At 39.9% G+C, this 26,846-nt stretch overlaps 1 protein-coding gene across 4 annotated transcripts in view; it reads left to right on the forward strand.

The window, feature by feature from the left end:
* The window catches only part of zmat3 (zinc finger, matrin-type 3), a 117,959-nt gene that overhangs the window by 52,498 nt on the left and 38,615 nt on the right, over nt 1-26,846 (forward strand). The gene's annotated exons all lie outside the window — the stretch shown is intronic.

The following is a 26,846-nucleotide window of genomic DNA, read 5'->3' on the forward strand; positions in this document are numbered from 1 at the left end:
CCCATGCCACGTGCTAGAGAGGCCAGAAATAGATAATACAGTTCAACATATGGCTAAGGAGTTGGTGTGGGAGTGCAAGTGTTTTGGATCATTGGGACCTGCACAGAATCATTGATTCTGTCCAAGGAAGATGGGACCTGCACAGAAGAGATGGTTTGCACTTGAACTGGAAGGGGACTGAAATCCTAGCGAGAAGGTTTGCTAGTGCTGCATAGTAGAGTTTAAACAAGAGTTGCAGGGGGATGGGAACCAGGGTGTCAGAACAGTTAGTGCAGAGGTTTTAGAGACGACTGTTGATAAGACCTCAGACAAAGTCAGGAAACAAAAGGTTGAGCATGGTGTGACTAGTGTCCTGAGCCATGTATATTTCAATGCAAGAAGTATTGAAATATAAAGAAAGGCAGATGAGCTCAGGGCACGGATCAACATCCACGATATTGTAGCCATTTGTGAGACTGGTTGCAGGAGGGGCAGAGCTGGCAGCTCAATACTCTGCCATTCCATTGTTTTAGATGTGACAGAGCAGGAGGAGGGGTGACATTATTATGCGGAATATGTCACGGCAATGTCTAGTCAGAATAGACTGGAGAACTTATCTAGTGAAGTGTTATGGGCAGAACTGAGAAATAAACATGTTAATGGCGCTATATGACAGGCTACCGAGCAGTCCACGGGAATTAGAGGAACAATTTTGTAGCGAGATCGCAGACTGTTGCAAGAAACATAAGATTGGGTTAGCTGGTGATTTTAACTTTCCTTATATTGACTGGGATTCCTGTACTGTAAAATGACTAGATGGGATAGAGTTTGTCAATGTGTTCAGGAAAGTTTCCTTAATCATTGCATAGAAGTCTCAACAAGAGGGTGTGATTCTTAATCTGCTGTTAGGGAATGAGACAGGGAAAAAGTCTGTGTGGGGAAACACTTTGCATCCAGTAATCATAATCAGAATCAGGTTTATTACCACTGGTATGTGTCGTGAAATTTGTTAACTTAGAAATAATTCAATGCAATACATAATATAGAAGGAAAAAAATATATAAAAAATAAGTGAATCAATTACAGTATACGTATATTGAATAGATTAAAAATCATTTGTTACGTAGCCCTTAACTGGGTCACTTACCAGCAAAGCTAGAGAGGTCTGTTGAAGTCTGATGATACTATTTTTAACGGTATTTATTGATAAAAATACACAAAAATAATATCAATGCAAACATACATATAATATACGTCATCAGTACTAAATCTAAAAGCGTGGCTATAATAATCAATAAGAAATAGCTCTATCGTTGTCTAGGGGATAATGTATTGTCTGATGGAAATATAAAAGTCACTTTAGTTCATTCAAGCTACAGCTTTTGGTTGGAGAGAGAGACGGATTAAAACTTGCCCATTCCTTTTATGATGTCGATCCTTCGAGAGTCGTTGGGGCTGATTGCTCCTTTAGTTAAGCCGCCTTCCGTGGTAGGGCCTCAATCCCGGGGCAACGGGAAAGGACACACGTGGGCCCTCCACCGGCTAACGCTATTAAACGAGGTCACGGAACTTCTAGCGTTTCTCCTGGTGCGTGTCAAGGGCTGTTCCCCAGACCCTCTTTTATCCTGACTCACAGGGTCTCAGATGTCAATCAGGGTGGAATGATGCCGTCCCCCAACCAGCCCACTTTGCCTGAGGGCTTTCATACAGTACTCAATACACAATTCCGTCTCCAAGAGACAATGACCTGTTCCGTGGCTTTGTATCGCTGGGGCCAGGACATTCCAACCGTCTCTCTCTCTCATTTCCTGGGTCTCCTGACCTGACTTAATAGCGATCTTGTGATTCTCAAAAATGGGGGGGGGGCACAGGTGTAACACATGCAAAAAAACAAATAATATATTAAAAAAGTAAGGTAGTGTCCAAGGTTCAATGTCCATTTAGGAATCGGATGGCAGGGGAGAAGAAGCTGTTCCTGAATTGCTGAGTGTGTGCCTCCAGGCTTCTGTATCTCCTAACTCAGGGGTCAGCAACCTTTACCACTGAAAGAGCCACTTGGACCCGTTTCCCACAGAAAAGAAAACACTGGGAGCCGCAAAACCCGTTTGACATTTAAAATGAAATAACACTGCATACAACGTTTTTTTTGCCTTTATGCTATGTATAAACAAACTATAATGTGTTGCATTTATGAAATTGATGAACTCCTGCAGAGAAAACGAAATTACATTTCTGCATGCAACAAAAACATTTTGAACTCCAAAAAAAAGACGTTGGGTTGAAAGTTACTTTAAAGTAAAATACTCAATGTCTATTTGAGTCCTTCTTGTATTTATGAAAAAAGCCGAACTTAAATTTTCCGCCAGCAGCAAACCAAAAATAACATCAGCCAGCTGTCAGCCTGAAAAATAAAAGGACTATTTCACTGAACAATGAAAAAATATGAATACACATAAAATAATAGGCAATTAAAATATTTATCATACTTGGTTAATGGGATTTCTGCTCCTGGACCTCAGCGCACAGCGTCTGCACATCAGGGCTGTATGACGTCACCTTCATCTTTACACAGGATCGCAGGCTGTCATCTGTGAGGCATGCGCGATGTTTGTTTTTAATAAAGTTCATGTTGGAGAACACCTGCTCACTTACATATGTGGATCCAAAGATCGACAGGACTCAAAGCGCATACTTTTTAATGTTTACATAAATGTTTCGAACACAAGTTTGTCCGGTTTTGGAAGGTTTTCAATATCACTCCATTTGTGTTTCTGAGCAAGAACGGGCAACATCTTCAAGGTCTGCTGTCAAGCGTCTAAACTTGGACACCCATATGTCTTTGTCGGCTATGTCGGCCAGTTCCATCTCAAGATCAGGTTGACTCACACCTGCCAATGCAGTCGTATTCAGTAGGGAAGGATCGATGCTTAAGGGAGTGACCAGGAAGGATAATGTGTTTTTTTCCTCTCTGAACTCAGAGAAGCGTTTCCCAAACGATGTTTGCATTGCGATGATTGCAGAATGTAAATACTCCGAAATTATCATGTCGTGACCTTGTTTGAACTCTCTCAAATTGGGGAAGTGAGACAAAGTGCCTTTCTGTAAATCTCTGGCAAGCACTGTCAACTTGCGCTCGAATGCCAAAACATCCTCCAACATGTGCAGGGCTGTACGTCCTTACCCCTGAAGAGCTGTGTTCAGCGTGTTCAGGTGCGCTGTCATGTCTACCATGAAGTGTAGCTTTTCCAGCCACTCTGGCTGTTCCAGCTCAGGAAAGGTGAGCCCTTTGCTGCCCAGGAAAGTTTTCACTTCTTCCAGACACGCGACAAAGCGTTTCAGCACCTTCCGTCTGGACAGCCAGCGATAAAAACACGTTGTAGCGGTGTCAGTAAACTGCAGTCAAAGATAGCTTTATTCGAACTAAACAGCCTTGCTTTTAAGCCTCTCTCAACCCAGCCCCCATGGACGCAGATGCTGCAAAAGACGCGTACTCACAAACCCCCGTAGGCTATCTCCCTTAGCCGGAATGCTGGCTAATTGTGAGCCGTTTCGGATGTCGCCACACTTAGATTGTACAAGATCACCATAATCTTCAAATTTAGAATTACATTTCAAAAGCTAACAAACTAACATAAAATACATTTTAATTAAATACTGACCAATTATTTCCCAAAGCCACAGGGAGCCGCAGCACAGAGGTGAAAGAGCCACAAATGGCTCGGGAGCCGCAGGTTGCCGACCCCCGTCCTAACTGATGGTAACAGTGAGGAAAGAGCATGTCCTGGGTGCTGGAGGTCCTTAATAATGGACGCTGCCTTTCTGAGACATCGCTCCTTAAAGATGTCCTGGGTACTTTGTAGGCTGGTACCCAAGACGGAGCCAACTAAATTTACAACCCTCTGCAGCTTCTTTCAGTCCTGTGCGGTGATGCAGCCTGTCAGAATGTTCTCCACGGTCCATCTATAGAAGTTTTTGAGTGTATTTTTTAACATACCAAATCTCTTCAAACTCCTAATGAAGTATAGCCACTGTATTGCCGCCTTTATAACTGCTTTGATATGTTGCGACCAGGTTAGGTCTAGAGATCTTGACACCCAGGAGTTTGAAACTGCTCACTCTCTTCATTTCTGAACTCTCTATGAGGACTGGTATGTGTGACTTCACCTTACTCTTCCGGAAGCCAATAATCTTTCATTTTATTGATGTTGAGTGCTTGGTTGTTTCTGTGACACCACTCCATTAGTTGGCGTATCTCGCTCCTGCACGCCCTCTCGTCACCACCTGAGATTCTACCAACAATGGTTGTATCATCAACAGATTGATAGATGGTATTTGAGTTATGCCTAGCCACACAGAAATGAATATATAGAGGGTAGAGGAGGGGGCTAAGCACACACCCCCGAGATGTGTCTGTGTTGATTGTCAGCAAGGAGATGTTATCACCAATCCACACTGATTCTGGTCTTCCAGTTAGGAAGTCGAAAATCCAATTGCAGAGGGAGATACAGAGGCCCAGGTTCTGCAACTTCTCAATCAGGATTGTGGGAATGGTAGTATTAAATGCTGAACTATAGTTGATAAACAGCATCCTGATATGGTGTTTGTATTGTCTCAAGTGGTTAAAGCCATGTGAAGAGCCATGGAAATTGCATCTGTCGTTGACCTTTTTTGGTGATAGGCAAATTGCAGTGGGTCCAGGTCCTTGCTGAGGCAGGAACTCAGTCTGGTCATGACCAACCTCTCAAGACATTTCTTTACTGTAGATGTGAGCCCTGTCAGGCAATAATCATTAAGATAGCTCACATTATTCTCCTTGGGCACTGGTGTAATTGTTGCGTTTTTGAAGCATGTGGGAACTTCCGCCCATGGCAGTGAGAAGTTGAAAATGGCCATGAATACTCCTACTAGTTGGTTGGCACAGGTTTTCAGAGCCTTACCAGGTACTCCATTGGGACCTTCGGCCATGCGAGGGTTCACTATCTTTAAAGACAGCCTAACATTGGCCTCCGAGACAGAGATCACAGGGTCATCAGGTGCAGCAGGGATCTTCACAGCTGAAGTTATATTCTCTGTTTCAATGTGGGCATAGAAGGCGTTGAGTGCATCTGGTAGTGAAGCATCGCTGCCATTCATGCTACTGGGTTTCACTTTGTAGGAAGTAATGTCTTGCAAACCATGCCAGAGTTGTCATACATCCGATGTTGCCTCCAACCTCGTTCAAAATTGTCTCTTCGTCCTTGAAACAGCCTTCTGCAAATCATACCTGGTTTTCTGGTGGAGGCCTGGGCCTCCAGAATTGAATCCCACAGATCTAGCCTTCAGCAGACGATGTACCTCCTGGTTCATCCACAGCTTTTGGTTTGGGAATGTACAGTAAGTCTTTGTAGACACACACTCATCCACACAGTCAGTAACAACGACAGCATATTCATCCAGGTTCGAAGATGAATCCATGAATACAGTCTAGTCCACTGATTCAAAGCAGTCCTATAGGTACTTTTGTGCTTCCCTTATCCATACCTTCTTAGTCCTCACTACTGGTGTTGCAGTCTTCAGTCTCTGCCTATATTCAGGGAGTAGAAGTACAGCCAGGTGATCAGACTTACTGAAGTGAGGGCGTGGGATAGCACGGTAGGCATTCTGGATGTCATTAGTTTCAAAGTAAATATGCAGAAGATAATTCTGGTCTGATGTATCAGAAATGATCCGACAAGCGTGGATTGGGACAGGCTGTTTTCTGGCAGATGTGTATGGTACTGGACGGCCTTCAAAAGTGAAATCTTGAGAATACAAAACTTGTTAGAATAAAAGGTAATGATAACAAGTGTAGGGAACCTTGGTTTTCAAGAGATATTGAGGCCTTGGCGAAGAAAGAAAAAAAAGCTGCATATCAGGTATAGGAAGATAGGAACAAAGGAGGTGCTTATGGAGCATAAGAAATGCAAGAGAACGCTTAAGAAAGAAATCAGGAGGGCTAAAGGAAGGCATGAGATTGCCTTGGCAGACAAGGTGAAGGGAATTCTAAGGGCTTCTATAGATATGTTAAGAGCAAAAGGATTGTAAGGGACAAAATTGGTTCTCTAGTAGATCAGAATGGTAATCCATGTGTGAGCTAAAAGAGATGGGGGAGATCTTAAATACATTTTTTGCTTCTGTATTTACTCAGAAGATGGGCACAGAGTCTGTAGAAGTGAAACAATGCAGCATCAATTTCATGGACCCTGTACAGAGGAGGAGATGTTTGCTATCCTGAGGCAAGTTAGGGTGGATAAATCCCTAGGGCCTGACAAGATGTTCCTTCGGAAACTAGGAGAGGCAAGTGCAGAAATTACTTAGCAGAGGTATTTAAATTATCCTTAGCAACAGGAGACGTACCAGAGGATAGGAAGATAGCCAATTTTCCACTGTTTAAGAAAGGCTGTAAACATAAGCCAGGAAATTATAGGCTGGTGAGTCTGACATCAGTCGTGGGGAAGTTATTGGAAGGTATTCTAAAGAAGCAGATATAAAAGTATTTGGACTGACTAAGGGTAGTCAGCATGGCTTTGTGCATGGTAGGCCATGTCTAACCAATCTTAGTGTTTTTTTGTGGAAGTTACCAGTAAAGAGGATGAAGGCAAGGCAGTGGATATTGTCCACATAGACTTTAGTAAGATTTGACAAGGTTCTGCATAGGAGATTGGTCAAGAAAGTTCAGTCACTCGACATTCAAGATGAGGTAGTAAATTGGATTAGACAGTTTTGTGGGAGAAGCCAGAGAGTGGTAGTAAATGGTTGCCTCTCTGACTGGAGATCTGTGACTAGTGGGAGTGCCGCAGGGATCAGTGCTGCATCCCATATTTATCATCCAGAGCGTTGATGTAGATTACAATGTGGTTTAACTGGATAAGCAAATTTGCAGATGACACTAAGATTCAGGGTGTAGTGGACCACGAGGAAAGCTATGATGGCTTGCAGAGGGATCTGGATCATCTGGGAAAATGGGCTGAAAAATGGCAGATGGAATTTAATGCAGATAAGTGTGCGGTGTTGCTCTTCAGTAGAACCAACTAGAGCCAAATTTGTAGGTCTTGCTCAGTGAATTGTAAGGCACTAAGAATTGTGGAAGGAGAAAGGGATCTGAGAATACAAATCCATAATTCATTGAAAGTTTTTGGCTCATTGGCCATCATAAATCAAAGTATTGTGTACAGGAAGACCTCACAGCTACCTAGACTATTCCTCTTCCCACCCTGTCTCTTGCAAAAATGCCATCCCCTTCTTGCAATTCTTCCGCCTTCACTGCATCTGCTCTCAGAATGAGGCTTTTCATTTCAGGATGAAGGAGATGTCCCCCTTTTTTACAAAAAGGGGTTTCCCTTCTTCCGCCATTAGCTCTGCTCTCAAATGCATCTCTCCCATTTCCAGCACATCAGTAGTGGGGAAGTTATTGGAAGGTATTTTAAAGAAGTGGATATATAAGTATCTGGACTGATTAAGGGTAGTCAGCATAGCTTTGTGCATGGTAGGCCATGTCTAACCAATCTTAGACATCCTCATCCCATCCTCCTGCCACTCCACCTGGGATAGGTTTCCCCTTGTCCTCACCAGCCTCCGGGTCCAACGTATAATTCTCCGTAACTTTCGCCACCTCCAACGGGATCCCACTACCAGGCACACCTTTCCCTCCCCCCCCCCCACTCCTTTCTGCTTTCCGCAGGGATCGCTCCCTACGCGACTTCCTTGTCCATTCGTTCCCCCCCCCCCCCAACCCTTCCTACCAATCTCCTTCCTGACACTTGTAAGCAGAACAAGTGCTACACCTGCCCTTACATTTCCTCCCTCACCACCATTCAGGGCCCCAGACATTCCTTCCAGGTGAGGCGACACTTCACCTGTGAGTTGGCTGGTGTGGTGTACTGCGTCTGGTGCTCCTGGTGCGGCCTTTTATATATTGGTGAGACCTGTCACAGTCTGGGAGACCGTTTCGCTGAACATCTGCGCTCTGTCCGCCAGAGAAAACAGCATCTCCCAGTAGCCACACATTTTAATTACACATCCTATTCCCATTCTGATATGTCTATCCATGGCCTCCTCTACTGTCAAGATGAAGCCACACTTAAGTTGAAGGAACAACACCTTATATACCGGCTGGGTAGCCTCCAAACTGATGGCATGAACATTGACTTCTCTAACTTCCATTAATGCTCCTCTTCCCCTTCTTACCCCATCCCTGATTTATTTTCCCCCTCCCCTTTTTGTTCTCTCTCTACCCATCACTCTACCTGTTCTCCATCTCCTTCTGGTGGTCCCCTCCCCCTTTCTTTCTCCCGAGGCCTCCTGTCCCATGATCCTTTCCCTTCTCCAGCTCTGTATCTCTTTTGCCAATCACCTTTCCAGCTCTGGGCTTCACCCCATCCCCTCCGGCCTTTCTCTATCATTTCGGATTTCCCCCGCCCCCTCCTACTTTCAAATCTCTTACTATTTTTCAGTTAGTCCTGATGAAGGGTCTCGGCCTGAAATGTTGACAGTGCTTCTTCCTATAGATGCTGCCTGGCCTGCTGCGTTCCACCATCATTTTGTGTGTGTTGCTTGAATTTTCAGCATCTGCAGATTTCCTCGTGTTTGCGTATTGAGTATAGGAGGTGGGATGTTATGTTGAAGTAGTGTAAGACATTGGTGAGGCCTAATTTGGAGAATTCTGTGCAGTTTTGGTCACCTACCTACAGGAAAGATGTAAATAAGTTTGAAAACTTAGAGGAAAATTTACAAAGATATTGCTGGGTCTGGAGGGCTTGAGTTATAAGGAAAAATTTAATAGGTTAGGACTTTATTCCTTAGAATGTAGAAGATTGAGAGGAGATTTGATAAAGATATACAAAATTATGAGAGGTATAGATAGAGTAAATGCAAGCAGGCTTTTTCCACTGAGATTGGGTAAAACTATAATCAGAGGTCATGGGTTAAGGGTGAAAGGTGAAAAGTTTAAGGGAATCATGAGGGGAAACTTCTTCTCTCAGAGGGTTGTGAGAGTGTGGAACAAGCTGCCAGCACAAGTGGTGCATGTGAGTTCAGTTTCAACATTTAAGAGTTTTTGGATAAGTACGTTGATGGTAGGGGTATGAAGGCCCTGGTTTTGGTGCAGGTCAATGGGAGTAGGCAGTTTAAGGGGTTTCGGCATGGACTAGATGGGCCAAAGGGCCTGTTTCTGCGCTGTACTTTTCTGTGACTCTGACTCCATATGCTTGCAAATAGCTAATAAGTAACTTCCTGAGTAAAATTAGATGACCAGATGAAAATAATCTATGTTTAGGTAAATTTATCTATATTGTCATGAAATGTTTAACATGGATCTAACAGACTCGCCTTCAATGAAGTTTTTCATTTGAAAAATAGCACCTATGAATTGGGTGGGATATTTGGAACTCACTAAAAGACCAGGCCAATAGTGGGATGAGATAAGAGAAGCGAGTGATTATCTAATCTGTGTTGGGATTTTAAATAGCATCAGCTTAAATTGAAAGAGTATGGAAGATACAGGGGAGAAAGCAGTAGACGTGAAAAAAATACTGAGTAAATTTCTTTTTTTGACATCCAAAGATAGCTTGTAGCCTATGGGGATGAGAAAGATGGCCTATTTGTATAGATTCTTAATGAGTACTTCGTCACTTTCTTAACATAATAGCGAATAATGCAGTCATGCAAAGAAGAAGTGTTTAATATTGGATGGGTTAAGCATAACAGGAGAGGAAGTGTTAAGGTGTTTAGGTTGAATGAAAGTGGATAAACCACGAGGCCTGAGCATGTCATACTGTTTTTTTTTAAAAAGCAAGAGAGAAAATTGCTGAGATTCTGACTGGTTTTATTTAATTCTTCCTGACCAAAGAAGTAATGCTAAGGATTGGAGGGCCACTTATGTTGTACAGCTATCCTAAAAGAGAGGAAGGAAGAAACAGAGTAGTTACAGACCACTTAATTTTGCTGATGGACAAACTATTGTAATCAATTCTGAGGGGCAGTGTAACTTTTAATTTAGAAGATTAATCTTGTTAGCATGAATTTTTTATGGGCAAATTATGGCTACTTAGAGAAGGAACCTTTTGAGTGATGCTAAGAACATTTAGTGAGGATACTTGTTTAATATAATCTATGTAGATTTTAACAAAGGTCTTAATGAGGTCCTAAATAAATGTCAAAGAAATAAAAACTCATTGGATCCAAGGTAGTGGAAAATTGAAACCGAAGTTTGCTGAGTTGCATGAAACGAGGGTAATCGTTGTGGATGTTCTTGTGACGGTAAGGCAATTCAGTTTTCAAAAAATAGAATATATTAATGATTTGGATTGATATTTTTCATTACACCTGTGCATAAATGTATTTGTCCATCTGATAATAAACATAGATTTGATATTGGTAGAATGATTTTTATAAAAAAAGTTTTGCAGATGACTCAAGCATTTGTCTTGCAGATGACATTGAGGTAAATTGTTTTTGACTGCAGCAAAATAGAAGTGCCTCGTCATTTATACAGAAAATTAAGAGAAATGTGGATGGAAGTATTAGAGGACAAGAAACAAAACTAAGTATAAAGTGGAGGAATACCAGGACTTTGGAATATATGTTCATAGGTCCTATAAATAACTTGACAGATCAACAAGGTGCGTACTGGATGCTTTATTCATTAACTGTGCATTCAATGGCACCAGTGAAGATCTTCCAGACAGTCCACAAAACTATTTCTTTCACATTTTTAATGTTTTCTTTTTCTCTTAAATGTGTTTCTGGTACTGTTGGAGCCTGTGATCTACTGTTTGAAGGTGTGTTTTGGGCCAATTAAGCAATTTGGCATTTTACTGTCTCCGAGAAGGTTTGAGGTGCCAGGCAGCCAAGAAGCTTAGAAACACAAGAAGTGAGCCCATGATTGACTCCCATTGAAGCATTGAGGAAGATTGAAATCATCGAGGCGATTGGGCTGTAGTTCGTTTAGACTCTTACAATTTTCTGTTTTTATATTCTGTGTTTTCGCTCATTCTTTCTTTTTTGTGCGATTTATTTGTCTTTTGCCTGTGGGTGGGGATTTGATGTTATTGTTGCCGTTTGAGTGATTTGTTTTTTTGTGCATGGGGGGGAGGTCGATGTTTTTCTGTGAATCGTTTCCATGGTTTTCTTCATTTAGTGGCTGGCTGTAGAGGATGAATTATACTTAAATATGTTAATAAATGGGCTTTGAAGATGAGAGAGATTGTATTGCAGTTGTGTGTATGTAAAAAAAAATTACAACAAAAGTAGCATGTATTGTAACTACGTTAAAGGAAAGATGTAATAGTACCTGAAAGTGGACTTAGGAGAGTTACTAAAATGTTGTCAGGAATGAAGAGTTATAGTTCTGAGGAAAACCTGAAGAAACTTAGTCATTTTTGGAACAGTGGAAGTTGAGGAAAGATTTACTTAGGTGCATAAAAATTATGAGGATCCCAGACAAGAAAAATACACTTAATAAGAAGAACCTTAGTGGAAGGCTCTGCACAGGTCCGCAGCAGATATCATTTCATTGACTCTTCACTCAACCCTGGAACATCTGGAGAGCAAAGATGCATACATCAGGATACTCTTTATCGACTTCAGCTTGGCATCCATAACTATCCTCTTTTCAAAACTAATCAATAGTCTTTGAGACCTCAATATTTCCTTGTGTAATTGGTTCCTCAATTTCCTCACATGCAGATCCAGTCGGTTTGGATTGGCAACATCTCCTCCACAATCTCCATCAGCACGAGTGCACCACAAGGCTGTGTGTTTAGACCCCTGCTGTGCTCGCTCTGCACTTATGACTGTGTGTCTAAGCACAGCTGCAATGCCTTATTTAAATTTACTGGAGACACCACTGTTGTTGGCTGAATCAAAGGTTGTGACAAATTAGCACATAGGAGGGAGATTGAAAATCTGGTTGAGTGGTGCCACAACAACAACCTCTCTCATGTCAGTAAGACCAAGGAGCTAACTATTGACTTCATGAGGATGAAACCAGAGGCCGAGCCTGTCCTCATTGAGCAATCGGAAGTGGAGAGGATCAGCAACTTTAATTATGAAGAAAGCCTGGCAGCACCTCTACTTCCTTAGAGTTTTGCGAAAATTCAGCCTGACATCTAAAACTTTATATGTGTGTTGGAGAGTACATTGACTGGCTGCATCACAGCCTGGTATGGACACCCCAATGCTCTTGAACTGAAAAAACTACAAAAGGTAGTGGATACAGCCCAGTACATCACGGGTAAAGCCCTCCCCACTTATTTATTTATTTATTTATTTATTAATTAATTAAATTTTAGAAAATTACAAGAATAAAAGAGATGATGAAATAGTGAGAAAAATAATATTAACCCTCCCCCTCCCCTTAACCCTTATCTGAAGAAAGAAAAAAAAGAAGAGCAAGATTGCCTAGATATCGGAGGATCCCCACATGCTCCATGGAGTTCAAAATAATTTTAATATTTATTTTTACTTTCCCCAATTACTTTATAATTTTATCTTCAAAGGACCTATGTATTTAATCCTATCTTTTGTAAGTATGGGAGCCAAATTTTCAAAAATATATCATATTCATTTCTTAGATTGTATGTAATTTTTTCAAGTGAAATACAACTATGTATTTCATTATTCCAACAATCCATAGTTAAATATAAATCAGATTTCCGAGTAACTGCGATAACTTTTTTGGCTACTGCCAATGCAATTTTTATAATTTTTTTCTGATACTTATTCAATTTAAGTTTTGGTTTTATCCCTTCAATGTCTCCTAATAAAAATAATACTGGACCATGTGGAAGTTGTACTCCAGTAATTTGTTCCAATAAAAGTCTTAGATTTATCCAAAATGGTTGAATTTTAAAACAAGACCAAGTAGAATGTAATTTCTGATTACATCGAAAACATTGGTCAGACATATTTGAATTTAATCTATTTACTTTCTGTGGTGCTATATATAATTGATGTAAAAAATTATATTGTATTAATCTAAGTAGAACATTTATTGTATTTCTCATACTATCAGAACATAATCTTGACCAGTTTTTTCCATCAATTTTAACATTCAAATCAGATTCCCATTTTTGTCTTGATTTATGAATTCCTGATTTAATTGTTTTTAAATGAAATTATACATACAAGATGTAATTTTTTAAATTTTTCCATTTTGAATTAATATTTCTATTTCACTAGGTTTTGGCATCAACATTGTTTGTCCCAGCTTTTCTCGTAAATAAGCCTTTAATTGAAAATAACAGAAAAGTGTGTTATTTGATATTTTATATTTATTTTTTAATTGATCAAACAACATCAATATACCTCCTTCAAAACAATCACCTATATATTTAATCCCCTTTTGGAACCAATTATTTAAAAGTTTATTATCCATAGTAAAAGGAATAAGTCTATTTTGAATTAAAGTTTTTTGCTAATAAAGATTTCTTTATCTCATCGTCCATATTTACCTTATTCCATAAATAAATCAAGTGTCTTAATATAGGAGATTCTTTTTTTTCCCGTATCCATTTGGATTTCCATTTATATATAAAATCTTCTGGTATGTTTTCTCCTATCTTATCTAATTCTATTCCAATCCATGCCGGTTTTTCTTCATCAAAAAAAGATGCAATAAATCTAAGTTGATTTGCTTTATAATAATTCTTAAAATTTGTAAGTTGTAACCCTCCTAAATCAAATTTACATGTCAATTTTTCCAATGATATTCTTGACATCTTTCCTTTCCAAAGAAATTTCCTTACATATTTATTCAGTTCTTGAAAAAACTTCTGAGGTAATTGTATTGGTAAAGTTTAGAATAAATATTGCAATCGAGGAAATATATTCATTTTTACAGCATTAACTCGACCTATTAATGTTATTGGTAACATCATCCATTTATCAAGATCCTCTTTTATTTTTTTTAATAATGGCAAATAATTTTGTTTATATAAATTTTTTACATCATTATCAACTCTAATACCTAAATATTTTATCCCATTTATTGACCATCGAAATTGAGTTACTAATCGACATTGATTATAATTTCCTTTGGTAAGGGGTAAAATTTCACTTTTATCCCAATTTACTTTATACCCTGATACTTTCCCATATACTTCCAATCTAAAAGATAATCTTTACAAAGATTGCAATGGGTTTGTTAAGTAAATTAAAACATCATCAGCAAATAAATTAATCTTATATTCTTCTTGATTCACTCTAAAGCCCCCAATGTCTGAATCTGTTCTAATTAATTCAGCTAATGGTTCTATTGCCAATACAAATAAAGCAGGTGATAATGGGCAGCCTTGTCTAGTTGACTTCGTTAAGCAAAATAGTGTTGAAATCTGACCATTTGTAACTACTTTAGCTTGAGGATTAGTATTTAAGGTTTTAATCCATTGTATAAAAGATTTTCCTAACTCATATTTTTCCAATACCTTAAATAAAAAATCCCATTCCAATCTATCAAATGCTTTTTCTGCATCCAAAGCAACTGCCACACTCATTTCCTCTTTTTTTTGTGCCAAATGAATTATACTAAGTTATATTATCCATTGGTTGTCTGTTCTTAATAAAACCTGTTTGATCCATATGTATGAATTTTGGTAAATATTTAGATATTCTATTAGATAAAATTATTTTCTAATCTGTATTCAACAAAGAAATAGGCCTATATGATGTTGGTTTTAAAGGATCTCTATCTTTTTTTGGCAATACAGTTATGATTGCTGTTAAAAAAGATTGTGGGAGTTTATGCATTCTTTCCACGGTATATTAATTCCATAAAAGGAGGAATTAATAAATCTTTAAATTTTTTATAAAATTCAGGAGGAAAACCATCTTCTCCTGGGGATTTATTACCCTGAAGTGATCCTAAAGCTTCTTCAACCTCTTTTAATGTAAAGGGCATATCTAATCCTTTCTGTTCTTCCAAATATAATTTTGGAAGGGTTATTTGTGATAAAAATTTATCTATTTCAGCAGTCTTATTTTGTGATTCTGATTGATATCGTTCAGTATAAAAAATTTTTAAAGTTTCATTAATTTCTAAAAGTTTATAAGTAGCCTTATTTACACTTGTTCTAATTGCATTTATTGTTTTAGAAGCCTGTTCTGTTTTCAACTGCCAAGCAAGAATTTTATGTGATCTTTCACCTAATTCGTAATATTTCTGTTTAGTTCTCATAATTTTTCTGTACGATATGTCTGGAGTGTATTATATTGTAGTTTTTTATTAACAAGTTGTCTTTGTTTTTCTTCTGTCATATATCTTTGAGATTCTTTTTCTAACTTTATGATATCTTTTTCCAATTGATCTATTTCTACCATGTATTCCTTCTTAATTTTAGATGTATAACTTTTAATCTGACCCCTTAAATATGCTTTTATTGCTTCCCTTAATACAATTTTATCCTCAACTGAATGTATCCAAAAAAATTGACTGTTTTTTCATAAAATCACAAAAATCTTGATGTTTTAATAAAATTGAATTAGATCTCCATCTATAAATTGATTCCTCCTTATCCATCATTATCATTGTCATTATCAAGGGGGAATGATCTGACAATATTCTTGCTTAATATTCCACACTTTTCACTCTATCTTGAATATTTTTTGATAATAAAAAAAATCAATCCTTGAGTAAGTTTTATGTCTATTTGAATAAAATGAGTAATCTCTTACTCTTGGATTAATTTTTCTCCATGTATCAATCAGGTTTAAGTCTTTCATTAATGATAAAGTTAGTTTTATTACTTTTGATTTTGTAGCAACTTTAGTTGACCTATCCAAAACTGGATCTAAACAAAAATTAAAATCTCCACCTATTAATATTTTATCATGTGCATCAGCCAAATTCAAAAAAACTTCTTGTATGAATTTTGCATCAATTTCATTTGGTGCATAAATGTTCATAAAAGTCCATAATTCTGAAAAAAATTGACAATGTATAATCACATATCTCCCCACAGAATCAATTATTACATTTTATATTTTAATTGGTAAAGATTTATTAACCAAAATTGCAACTCCTCTCGATTTTGAATTAAATGAAGCTGCAATGACATTTTCAACCCAATCCCTCTTTAATTTCTTATATTCTGTTTCTGTTAAATTTGTTTCTTGTTAAAAAAAAAAGCTGCATCTCCTTTCATTTTCTTAATGTATTCTTAATATATGTTAAAACTCTTTTCTTTTCACAGGTCCATTAATTCCATTAACATTAAAACTTAAAAAATTAAGTAAGTTAATCATTCATAATACCTTGGGAACTCTTTAAAATTCTCCATGTTGCTATGAGTTTCTCCCCAACCATCCAGGCAAAAAAGAAGAAAAATAGAAGAAAGGTAACTAATTCTTAAGGAAAAAAAACAAAGTACCCCCCCCACTAATGTTGCGAATTAAAAAAACACAACATTACCCCCCCCCCATTATGGGTCATGACAATCGCCATGATTGTACACGTGAAACTCGCAGCCATCAATCAGGAGCTCCTCCAGCTCCCCCGCAAAAAAAAAAGAAAATATATTAGTGAAGAAAAGAAAGAAAATAATTAATGTCTCTACTCCCAATTAATACTCCTCAACTTTTTTTTAATAAATGTCCGTCAAGTCCAACCTTGTTTCAGTCTTCATCATTAGTCCATTTCATTTCTATAATTCTTTACTTCTCTTCGTGGACATCAGGTAATTCTTGTACAAATTTCTCCGCTTTCCGGTAGCCAACGAAAAATCTTTCTTTGTTATCCAGGAAAATTATCAATTTTGCTGGGTAGCTCAATAAAAATTTATAGCCCTTTTCCCATAAAGATTTTTTCACTGGATTAAATTCCTTCCGCCTCTTCAGAAGATCGTAACTTATGTCTGGATAAAAAAAACTCTTTTCCCTTCTATTGTCAATGGCCCATTTCTCTTTTTAGCACCTTGAGTAGCTGCCTTCAAGATCATTTCTTTATCTTGGCCCCTTAAGCATTTTATCAAAATTGATCTTGGATTTTGATCTTGTTGAGGTCTTGGTTTTAAAGCTCTGTGTGGTCTTTCAATTTCAATTACTTGGCTTCCTTTCATTTCCAAAATTTTCAGTATCCATTCTTGAAAGAATTTTATTGGATTTTCTCCCTCTGTACCTTCCATAAGACCAACAATTTTGATAGTATTTCATCTACTTGAGTTTTCAAGTGCATCTATTTTTTTCCAACATCCGTTTTCTTTCTATTGTCCAGGCAAGATTATTGTCTTTTATCTTATCTATTCTTTCAGTATTTTCTTCCACTTTTACTTCCATCTCTTTAACTTTATTATCCATCTTCTTTTGTCTTTCCACCACATTATCGAGTGTATTCTGCATCCTTCTTATAGCTTTTAATTCATTCTGTTACGAAATCCCATAACTGAGTCACTTACCAGCAAAGATAGAGAGGTCCGTTGAAGTCTGATGGTACTATTTTTAAAAGTATTTATTGATAAAGGGGCACAAAAATAAGATTAATGCAAACATACAGATAATATCCATCGTCAATACTAAATCTAAAGCGCGGGTATGATAATAACCAATAAGAAATAGCTCTATCGTTGTCTAGGGGATAATATATTATCCGATGGAAATATAACAGTCACTGTTAGTTCGTTCAAGCTGCAGCGTTTTTAGGTTTAAGAGCGAGGCGGTTTAAACTTGCCCAAGTCTTTTATGATGCCAATCCATTGAGTCAGGGGAGTGGGTTTCCCCGTTGTTAGCTAAAAGCCGTTTTCCGTGGTTCCAGCCACCAGTTCCAGCAACGGAACTGAACGCACGTGGCCTCCTTCAGATGACTTCTTGCTATTACATGGTTGCTTAACGTTTCTTCTGGTGTGTCTGAGGGGCTGTTCCTACAGACCCTCTTTTATCCTGACTCACAGGGTCGTAGATGTCAATCAGGTTGGGGGTGATGCAATCTCTCCCTGAACCAGCCCACTTTGCCTGAGGGTGTTCATGAAGCATAGTCTCCAATCCACAACTTTGTCTTCCGGAGACAGTGGCCATGTCCCGTAGCTTTACATCGCCAGGGAAACGAGACATTCTGCACATCTCTGTCTCATTTCTTGGGCCCCTTGACCAACCCAACAGTGATCTTGCGATTCTCACAAAGGAGGGGGCTACCCCGCACCCTTCAGCCCCTCAGAGCTGTGGTACATTCATAACAATTCATAATATATAACAGGATATCTTTTATGTCTCCTTTAATCTCCCCTTTCTTTTCCTCTTCCTCTTCCTCTGAATTTCCCAGAGTCTGACTCCACTTCCGATTCACTTCCAGTTTCACTTCTAGCTGTAGTTGGGATTTGTAGTTTTGTTACTTTTGTTAATATCTGTTCATGCATACTTGTTTCTTCGCGCATGCGTTGTTCTTGCCATTTTTTCTTAGAGACCACCGACATTGTTGCAACTTCATGTCCCGCATCATCAGAAGTGCCATGCACTTCGCCGGGAGGAGATCCAACTTGAGTCCGAGGTTTCGCCAATACGGTTAGGCCTTTTTCCCCGCCGATTTGCGCAGTCTTCGAAGTAGTAACTTTCTTCTGTTTCGGTTTAGGAGCCATATCAAAAGATAATCCTGAGTTACTTATAAATAGTTTCTAGTAGATATTTGTTAACTCTTCTTCATTTAAACCCTATTTCATTAGTTTTTACAAGGGAGCTGGATTCCCAACGTCTCGACCCTACGTCATCACGTGACATCCCCCAGCCCTCCCCACTATTGAGCACATATATGTGAAATGCTGTCGCAGCAAAGAAGCATCATTCATCGGGGACCCCCACCACCCAGGACGTGCTCACTGCTGCCATCAGGAAGAAAGTACAGGAGCCTCAGAATTTACACCACCAGGTTCAGGAACAGTTACTACACCCCAAACATCAGTCTCTTGAACCAAAAGAGATAACTTCACTTGTCCTGTCACTGAACTGTTCCCACAACCTATGGACTCACTTTCAAGAATTCTTAATCTCATGTTTTCAAATATGGATTCCTTATTTATTCATTATTGTAGAAAACATAGAAAACTTACAGCTCAATACAGACCTTTCAGCAAGCAAGGCTGTGCCGAACATCTACATACTTTAGAAATTACTTGGGTTACCCATTGCTGTCTGTTCTTCTAAGCTCTATGTACCTATCCAGGAGTCTCTGAAAAGACCCTATTGTATCTGCCTCTACCACCGTTGCCAGCAACCCATTCCACGTGCTCACTACTCTCTGCATTAAAAAAAGTACCCCTGACATCTCTGTACCTACTTCCAAGCACCTTAAATTTGTACCCTCTTGTGTTAGCCATTTCAGCCCTGGGAAGAAGCTTTTGAATATCCACACAATCAGTGCTTTACATAATCTTATACACATCTATCAAGACACCTCTCCTCCTCAGTCGCTCCAAGGAGGAAAGGCCAAGTTCACTCAAACTATCCTCATTAGGCATGTTCCCCAGTCACTGACCATTCTCCAATACAGCTGTAACATTTTCTCTTGGCTTTTGAACTCAATCCCATGGTTGGTGAAGGCCAATTCACCATATGCTTTCTAAACCACAGAGTCAACCTGCACAACAGCTTTGAGTGTCCTATGGACTCGGACCCCAAAATCCCAATGATCCTTCACACTGCCAAGAGTCTTAACAATACTATATTCTGCAATCATATTTGACCTACCAAAATGAACTACCTCACATTTATCTGGGTTGTACTCCATCTGCCACTTCTCAGTTTTGCATCCTGTCGATATCCCACTATAACCTCTGACAGCCCTCTGCACTACCCAGAACACCCCCCAACCTTTGTGTCATCAACAACTTTACTAATGCATCCCTCCACTTCTTCATCCAGGTCATTCATAAAAATCACAAAGAGGAGGGGTCCCAGAACAGATCCCTGAGGCACACCACTGGTCACCAACCTCCATGCAGAATATGAGCCATTTACAACCACTCTTTGTCTTCTGTGAGCAAGCCAATTCTGGATCCACAAAGCAATGTCCCCTTGGATCCCATGTCTCCTTACTTTCTCAAGAAGCCTTGCATGGGGTACCTTATCAAATTCCTTGCTGAAATCCATATACACTACTGCTCTACCTTTATTGATGTGTTTAGTCACATCCTCAAAAAAAAAAATTCAATCAGACTTGTAAGGCACAACCTGTGCTTTTGACAAAGCCATTCTGACTATTCCTAATCATATTATGCCTCTCCAAATGTTCATAATTCCTGCCTCTCAGGATCTTCTCCATCAGCTTAACCAACCACTGAAGTAAGACTCACTAGTGTATAATTTCCTGGGCTATCTCTACTCCCTTTCTTGAAGAAGGGAACAACATCCGCACACCTCTAATCCTCCGGAACCTCTCCTGTCCTCGTTGATGATGCAAAGATCATTGCCAGAGGCTCAGCAAACTCCTCCCTCGCCTCCCACAGTAGCCTGGGGTATATCTCATCTGGTCCCAGTGACTTATCCAACGATGCTTTCCAAAAGCTCCAGCACATCCTCTTACTTAATGTCTATATGCTCAAGCTTTTCAGTCTGTTGTAAATCATCCCTGCAATTGCCAAGGTCCTTTTCCGTAATGAATACTGAAGCATGGTATTCATTAAGTACCTCCGCTATCTCCTCCGGTTCCTTACACACTTTTCCACTGTCACACTTAATTGGTCCTATTGTCTGACATCTTAGCCTCTTGCTCTTCACGTACTTGTAGAATGCCTTGGGGTTTTCCTTAATCCTGCTCTCCAAAGCTTTCTCATGTCCCCTTCTGGCTCTCCTAATTTCATTCTTAAGCTCTTTCCTGCTAGCCTTGTAATTTTCTAGATCTCTATAATTCCCTAATGTTTTGAACCTTTCATAAGCTTTTCTTCTTTACTAGATTTTCAACAGCATTTGTACACCACGGTTCTACCCTACCATCCTTTCCCTGTCTCATTGGAACATACCTGTGCAAAACGCCACACAAATATCCCCTGAACATTTGCCACATCTCTGCTGTACATTTCCCTGAGAATATCTGTTCCTAATTTCTACTTCAAAGTTCCTGCCTGATAGCTTCATATTTCCCTTACTCCAGTTAAATACTTTCCTAACTTGTCTGTTCCTATCCCTCTCCAATGGTAAAGGCAATAGAATTAGAATCAGAATCAGGTTTATTATCACCGGCATGTGACATAAAATTTGTTAACTTAGCAGAAACAATTCAATATAATACATAATCTAGCAGAGAGAGAGAGAAAAATAAATAAAATACAATAATAAATTAATTATGTATATTGAATAGATTTTATAAATGTGCAAAAACAGAAATACTGTATATTAAAAAAGTGAAGTAGTGTCCAAAGCTTCAATATCCATTTAGGAATTGGATGGCAGATGGCAAGAAGCTGTTCCTGATTTGCTGAGTGTGTACCTTCAGTGTCCTGCATCTCCTACCTGATGGTAACAGTGAGAAAAGCCCTGGGTGCTGGAGGTCCTTAATAACGGATGCCGCCTTTCTGAGACACCACTCCCTAAATATGTCCTGGGTACTTTGTAGGCTAGTGCCCAAGATGGAGCTGACTGGATTTACAACCTTCTGCAGCTTTTGGTCCTGTGCAGTAGCCCCTCCATACCAGACAATGATGCAGCCTGTCAGAATGCTCTCCATGGTATAACTATAGAAGTTTTTGAGTGTATTTGTTGACATGCCAAATTTCTTCAAATTCCTAATGAAGTATAGCAACTGACTTGCCTTCTTTATAACTACATTGATTTGTTGGGACCAGGTTAGATCCTCAGACCTTTTCATCCAGGAATTTGAAGCTACTCTCTCCACTTCTAATCCCTCTGAGGATTGGTGTGTGCTCCTTTGTCTTACCCTTCCTGAAGTCTGCAGTCAGCTCTTTCATCTTACTGATGTTGAATGTCAGGTTGTTGCTGTTGGCATATCTCACTCCTGTATGCCCTCTCGTCACCAGCTGAGATTCTATCAGCAATGGTTGTATCGTCAGCAAATTTGTAGATGCTATTTGAGCTATGCCTAGCTACACAGTCATGTGCATATAGAGAGTAGAGCAGTGGGTTAAGCACACACCCCTGAGGTGCACCAGCGTTGATTGTCAGTGAAGAAGATATGTTATCACCAATCCACACAGACTGGTCTTCTGGTTAGGAGGTCGAGGATCCAATTGCAGAGGGAGGTACAGAGGTCCAGGTTCTGCAACTTCCGATCACTATCTTCAAAATGCTCTCCCACTGAGAGATCTGACACCTGACCAGGTTCATTGCCCAATACCAGATCAAGTACAACCTCTCTTGTAGGTTTATCTACATATTGTTTCAGGAAATCTTCCTGAACATACCTAACAAACTCCACCCTATCTCAGCCCCTTGCTCTAAGGAGATGCCAATCAATATTGGGGAAATTAAAATTTCCCACGTTCCAGAATCTGTCTCCCTATCTGTTCCTTGATGTCCCTATTACTATTGGGTGATCTATATATTAAAAAAAAACACCCAGTAGAATTATTGACCCTTTCTTGTTCCTAAATCCCACCCACAGATTCCATAGATAATCCCTCCATGACCAGACCACTTCCTTTTCTGCAGCCATGCCACTATCTCTGATTCGCAGTGCCATGCCCCCACTTCTTGCATTCCTCCCTGTCCTTTCTGAAACATGTAAAGCCTGGCACTCTTAAGTAGCTACTCCTGCCCCTGAGACATCCAATTCTCTCTAATGGCCTCAACATTATAGCTCCAAGTACTTAACTATGCTCCAAGCTCAACCGCTTTGTTCATGATACTCTTTGCATTAAAATGAACACATCTCAAACCATCAATCTGAGTGCATCCCTTCTCTATCAGCTGCCTATCCTCCCTCTCACACTGTCTACAAGCTTTCTCGATTTGTGAGCCAACAGCCCCATCCTCCATCTCGTCAGTTTGATTCCCACCCCCCAGCTATTCTAGTTGAAGCTCTCCCCAATAGCCTTAGCAAACCTCCCTGCCAGGATATTGGTCCCCCCTCAGATTCAAGTGCAACCCAACCTTTTTGTACAGGTCACACCTGCCCCAAAAGAGATCCCAATGATCCAGAAATCTGAATCCCTGCCCCCGCTCCAATCCCTCAGCCAGGCATTTATCCTCCGTCTTATTCTATTCCTATACTCTATGTCGCATGACAAGGGCAGTAATCCCGAGATTACTACCTTTGCGGTCCTGCTTCTCAACTTCCTTCCTAACTCCCTGTAGTCTGTTTTCAGGACCTCCTCCCTTTTCCTACCTATGTCGTTGGTACTATTATTTTTTGTCTTTGCGCAGTTTTGTTGTCTTTTGCACACTGGTTGTCCACACTGATGTGTGCAGTCTTTCACTGATTCTATTATGGTTATCGGATTTACTGAGTATGCCCACAAGAAAACAAATCTCAAGATTTTATATAGTGACATATATGTACTTTGATAATAAATTTACTCTTAAATTTGAAATCAGTAGACTTAGATCTAAGGTGATTGATGGGATGTTTGAGGTTTGGTAATAAATGAGGAAGTAGAGGCAGAAGTAGATGACACACTTTACGTGCTGTTGATCTCCTCAATGGCTTTCAACTCCCTGGTCCTAAATTGTCTTATTCTCACCATGGATATCCTGTGCCTCTACATTTCTATCCCCCATCAAGAAGGCCTAAAGCTCTCTGTTTTTTTTTCTTGACAGCAGATGCAATCAGATCCAATCCATCTCCGCCCTTCACCATTTGGCAGAATTGATCCTCAGAATTGACGACTCAGGAATTTCTCTTTTGGTTCCTCCCATTTTCTTGAAACTGAAAGGTTTAGCCATGGGCACCTGCATGGGCCCCTACATGTATGCCTTCTTTTGTTGCCTATATAGAACAGTCTATGTTCCAAGCTTTCCCTGGTAAAGCTCCCCAACTCTTTCTGCACTGCGTTGACAACTGCATTGGTGTTGCTTCTGGTACCCATGCTGAGCTCGTCAATTCCATCAATTTTGCCTCCAACTTCCACCCTGGCTTTAAATTCACTTGTTCCATTTATGACATGGTTCTCCCCTTTCTCAATCTGTGTTCATCAATGGAGGCAAACACTCTACCTACATCTTTTACAGACCTACCAATTTCCACGGCTATTTTATCTATACCTCTTCCCACCCATTTTCCAGTAAAAATGCCATTCCCTTTTCTCAGTTCCTTTATCACCGCTGCATGTGTTCCCAGGATGAGACTTTACAGGACATTCCTGCCGCCTTAACAGGGATAGAGTTGCTCTTGTCCATGCCTACCACCCATGAGCTTCTGCATCTAACACATCATTCTTTGCAACTTCCACCATCTTCAATGGGACCCAACCACCAAACACATCTTTACCTCTTCCGCCAGCTCCCACTCTCTGCTTTCCACAGGGATTGCTTCTTCCATAATTCCCTTGTCTATTTGTCTCTCCCTCCTGGTGGTTGTCCCCACAATTGGCAGAAGTCTAACCCCTGCCCATTTACCTCCTCCCTCATCTCCATTCAGGGCTACAAACAGTCCTTCTAGGTGAGGCAACACTTCATCTGTGGAGCTGCTGGGGTTGTCAATTGTGTCCAGTATTCCCAATGCAGATTCCTCTTCATTGGTGATACTTGACGTAGATTGGGGGACCACTTTGTCCAATATCTCAACTCCATCTGCAAAAAAGAGAGTTTCCTAGTGGCCAACTATTTCAATTCCTATCTCCATTTCCATTCTGACGTGTCGATCCATGGCCTCCTATTCTGCCATGATGAAGCCAGTCTTGTGTTGGAGAAGCAACGCCTCATTATACCATAAGACTATTAGTTAGAGGAGCAGCATTCAAATGTTCAAAGGTCTAATTTAATGTCAGAGAAAATATACAAAATACATCCTGAAATACTTTTTTCTTCGCAAAACATCCACAAAAACAGAGGAATGTGCCAAAGAATGAATGACAGTTAAACATGAGAACTTCGAAGTCCCCCCTCCTGCACGTAAGCAGCAGCGAGGCAATGATTACCCCCCCACCCCCGGGCATAAAAAGGTGCTCCAGCTACTGACACAAGTGTGAGCTAGGTGACAGCAATGACACAGACCTTGCAGTTACCCCAAAGACTATTGTATTTCATCCAGCATTCGACAAACCACAGGTTCTCTCTCTCCCTGATAAGGGAGGTGTCCTCCATTTTCACAGTGAGGGGGGAGACCTATCAACAAGCCACTGATTTACGATGTTAAAAAAATCTGTTTTGTCTTTTTTTTATGACCTCTGTGCCTGAAGATCGGAAAGATCTCGGGTCTTCAGGCCCATGGCAGAAGATTTTCCAGCCTCCCTGATGACACACAAGTCTCCTGCCGTGACACCAACCCTTGATCCGCCCATCTTCAGAGCCCTGAGATCTTAGGCTTCCAAACACTAGGCTGACTCTCAAGCCGAACCCTTTGCGTGCTAAACAACAGCAGCTGGTCCTGAAACTCCGAGAGTGGGTCCCATTCCCGTAAAGAACCAAAGTCTGTATGTAATTCCAAGTCAGGGTTTTAAAAAGAACCCGGAAAGGGAAAAAAAAAAGATTTTAAAGATGAAAGTAGAGCTGTTTCCAAAGATGCAAGCAAAGGAGTCACTGTTTAGCGCCATCTTAACTCCTATTTGGCCAATTGAGTCTGCTCTGCCACTTCATCATGGCTGATCCATTTATTTCTCCCAGCCTGAAACCTCTGCCTTCTCCCCATAACCCTTTATGCTCTAACTAAACAAGAATCTGTCAACTTTTGTCTTGAATATACCAAATGACTTGGCCTCCACAGCTGCCTTTGTCAACAAATTCCACAGATTCACCACTCCGGTGAAAGAAATTCTTCCTCATCTCCATTCTAGAATGTAATGCCATGTGTTGAGTTCAATATTGAGAGAGAGTGTAGAGCACACATCAGGAGGTCAGCATGCAGGATATTCTACTAACCTATATTGATAACTCTGCTTGTACAATATGTGAACTCCTCCCATGTGAGAATGACTAACTGAGTGGTGTAGGATTAACACTTAACTACCAATAGACCTCCCCTTGAAAGAAGAAAAACTGTGTATATATTTGTCTGTAGAACTGCATTGAAATTATAGTCACTGAAATTGAGTGATTCAGTTCACTTTACCCATAGCACATAACTAATGCTCCTTACATAAACATAAAAAGAATTGCCAACATTATGATTGTCTTTCTTTTTTTCCCTCCTTTTTTTTCTTTTGCAGATTCCCTTTTTAAGAATAGTCTCATTTTGTGAAATGTTTTCAACATTAGAACTTTTGTTCTAAAAAAAATACTAAATCTAATGGAGATCAGCGTAAACTACCTGAACACTCTGGTGAAGTGAGAGGATTATTCTGCCTTTTTAGTCACTTGCCCTAAGCTACTAAGCTATGGACCTGATCTGATATTGGTTCCTGGAAGCGTTGGAGCGGATGGAGATTCTTCAACAGGTGCATTCCAAAGTGGTCCTCATCATAAGGATCAGGCCACTATTCCTTCCTCTAACTTTTGTAGACTTTGAAGGTGCACAAGCACACACCTGTTCCACCTGATGTTCTAATCATAAACGATCATGGTGCATGCTACTGGATTGTTCCTTCGGTGAATTGGTCTGAAACCCAGACAGCTTCACCACTCCTAGCAGGTGGCAAAGATTTTGCTCTGTGTCTGAGATCATGCATGCTCTTCATTTTCTCACGCTGTGGTGTCTCAAACTTTCTCACTTTGTTTAAGTCCAGTAAGTGAGGTTGGAGAAGGGAAGGAACAATGGACAGGCTTATTCTCAGTCTCCAGCCCATTGACAGCTTCAATGGACTGTAGCCGTTTGCAAGAGGTGT

This window comes from Hypanus sabinus, chromosome 2 (assembly GCF_030144855.1).
Source record: "Hypanus sabinus isolate sHypSab1 chromosome 2, sHypSab1.hap1, whole genome shotgun sequence".
In the NCBI taxonomy this organism is placed as follows: Eukaryota; Metazoa; Chordata; class Chondrichthyes; order Myliobatiformes; family Dasyatidae; genus Hypanus; species Hypanus sabinus.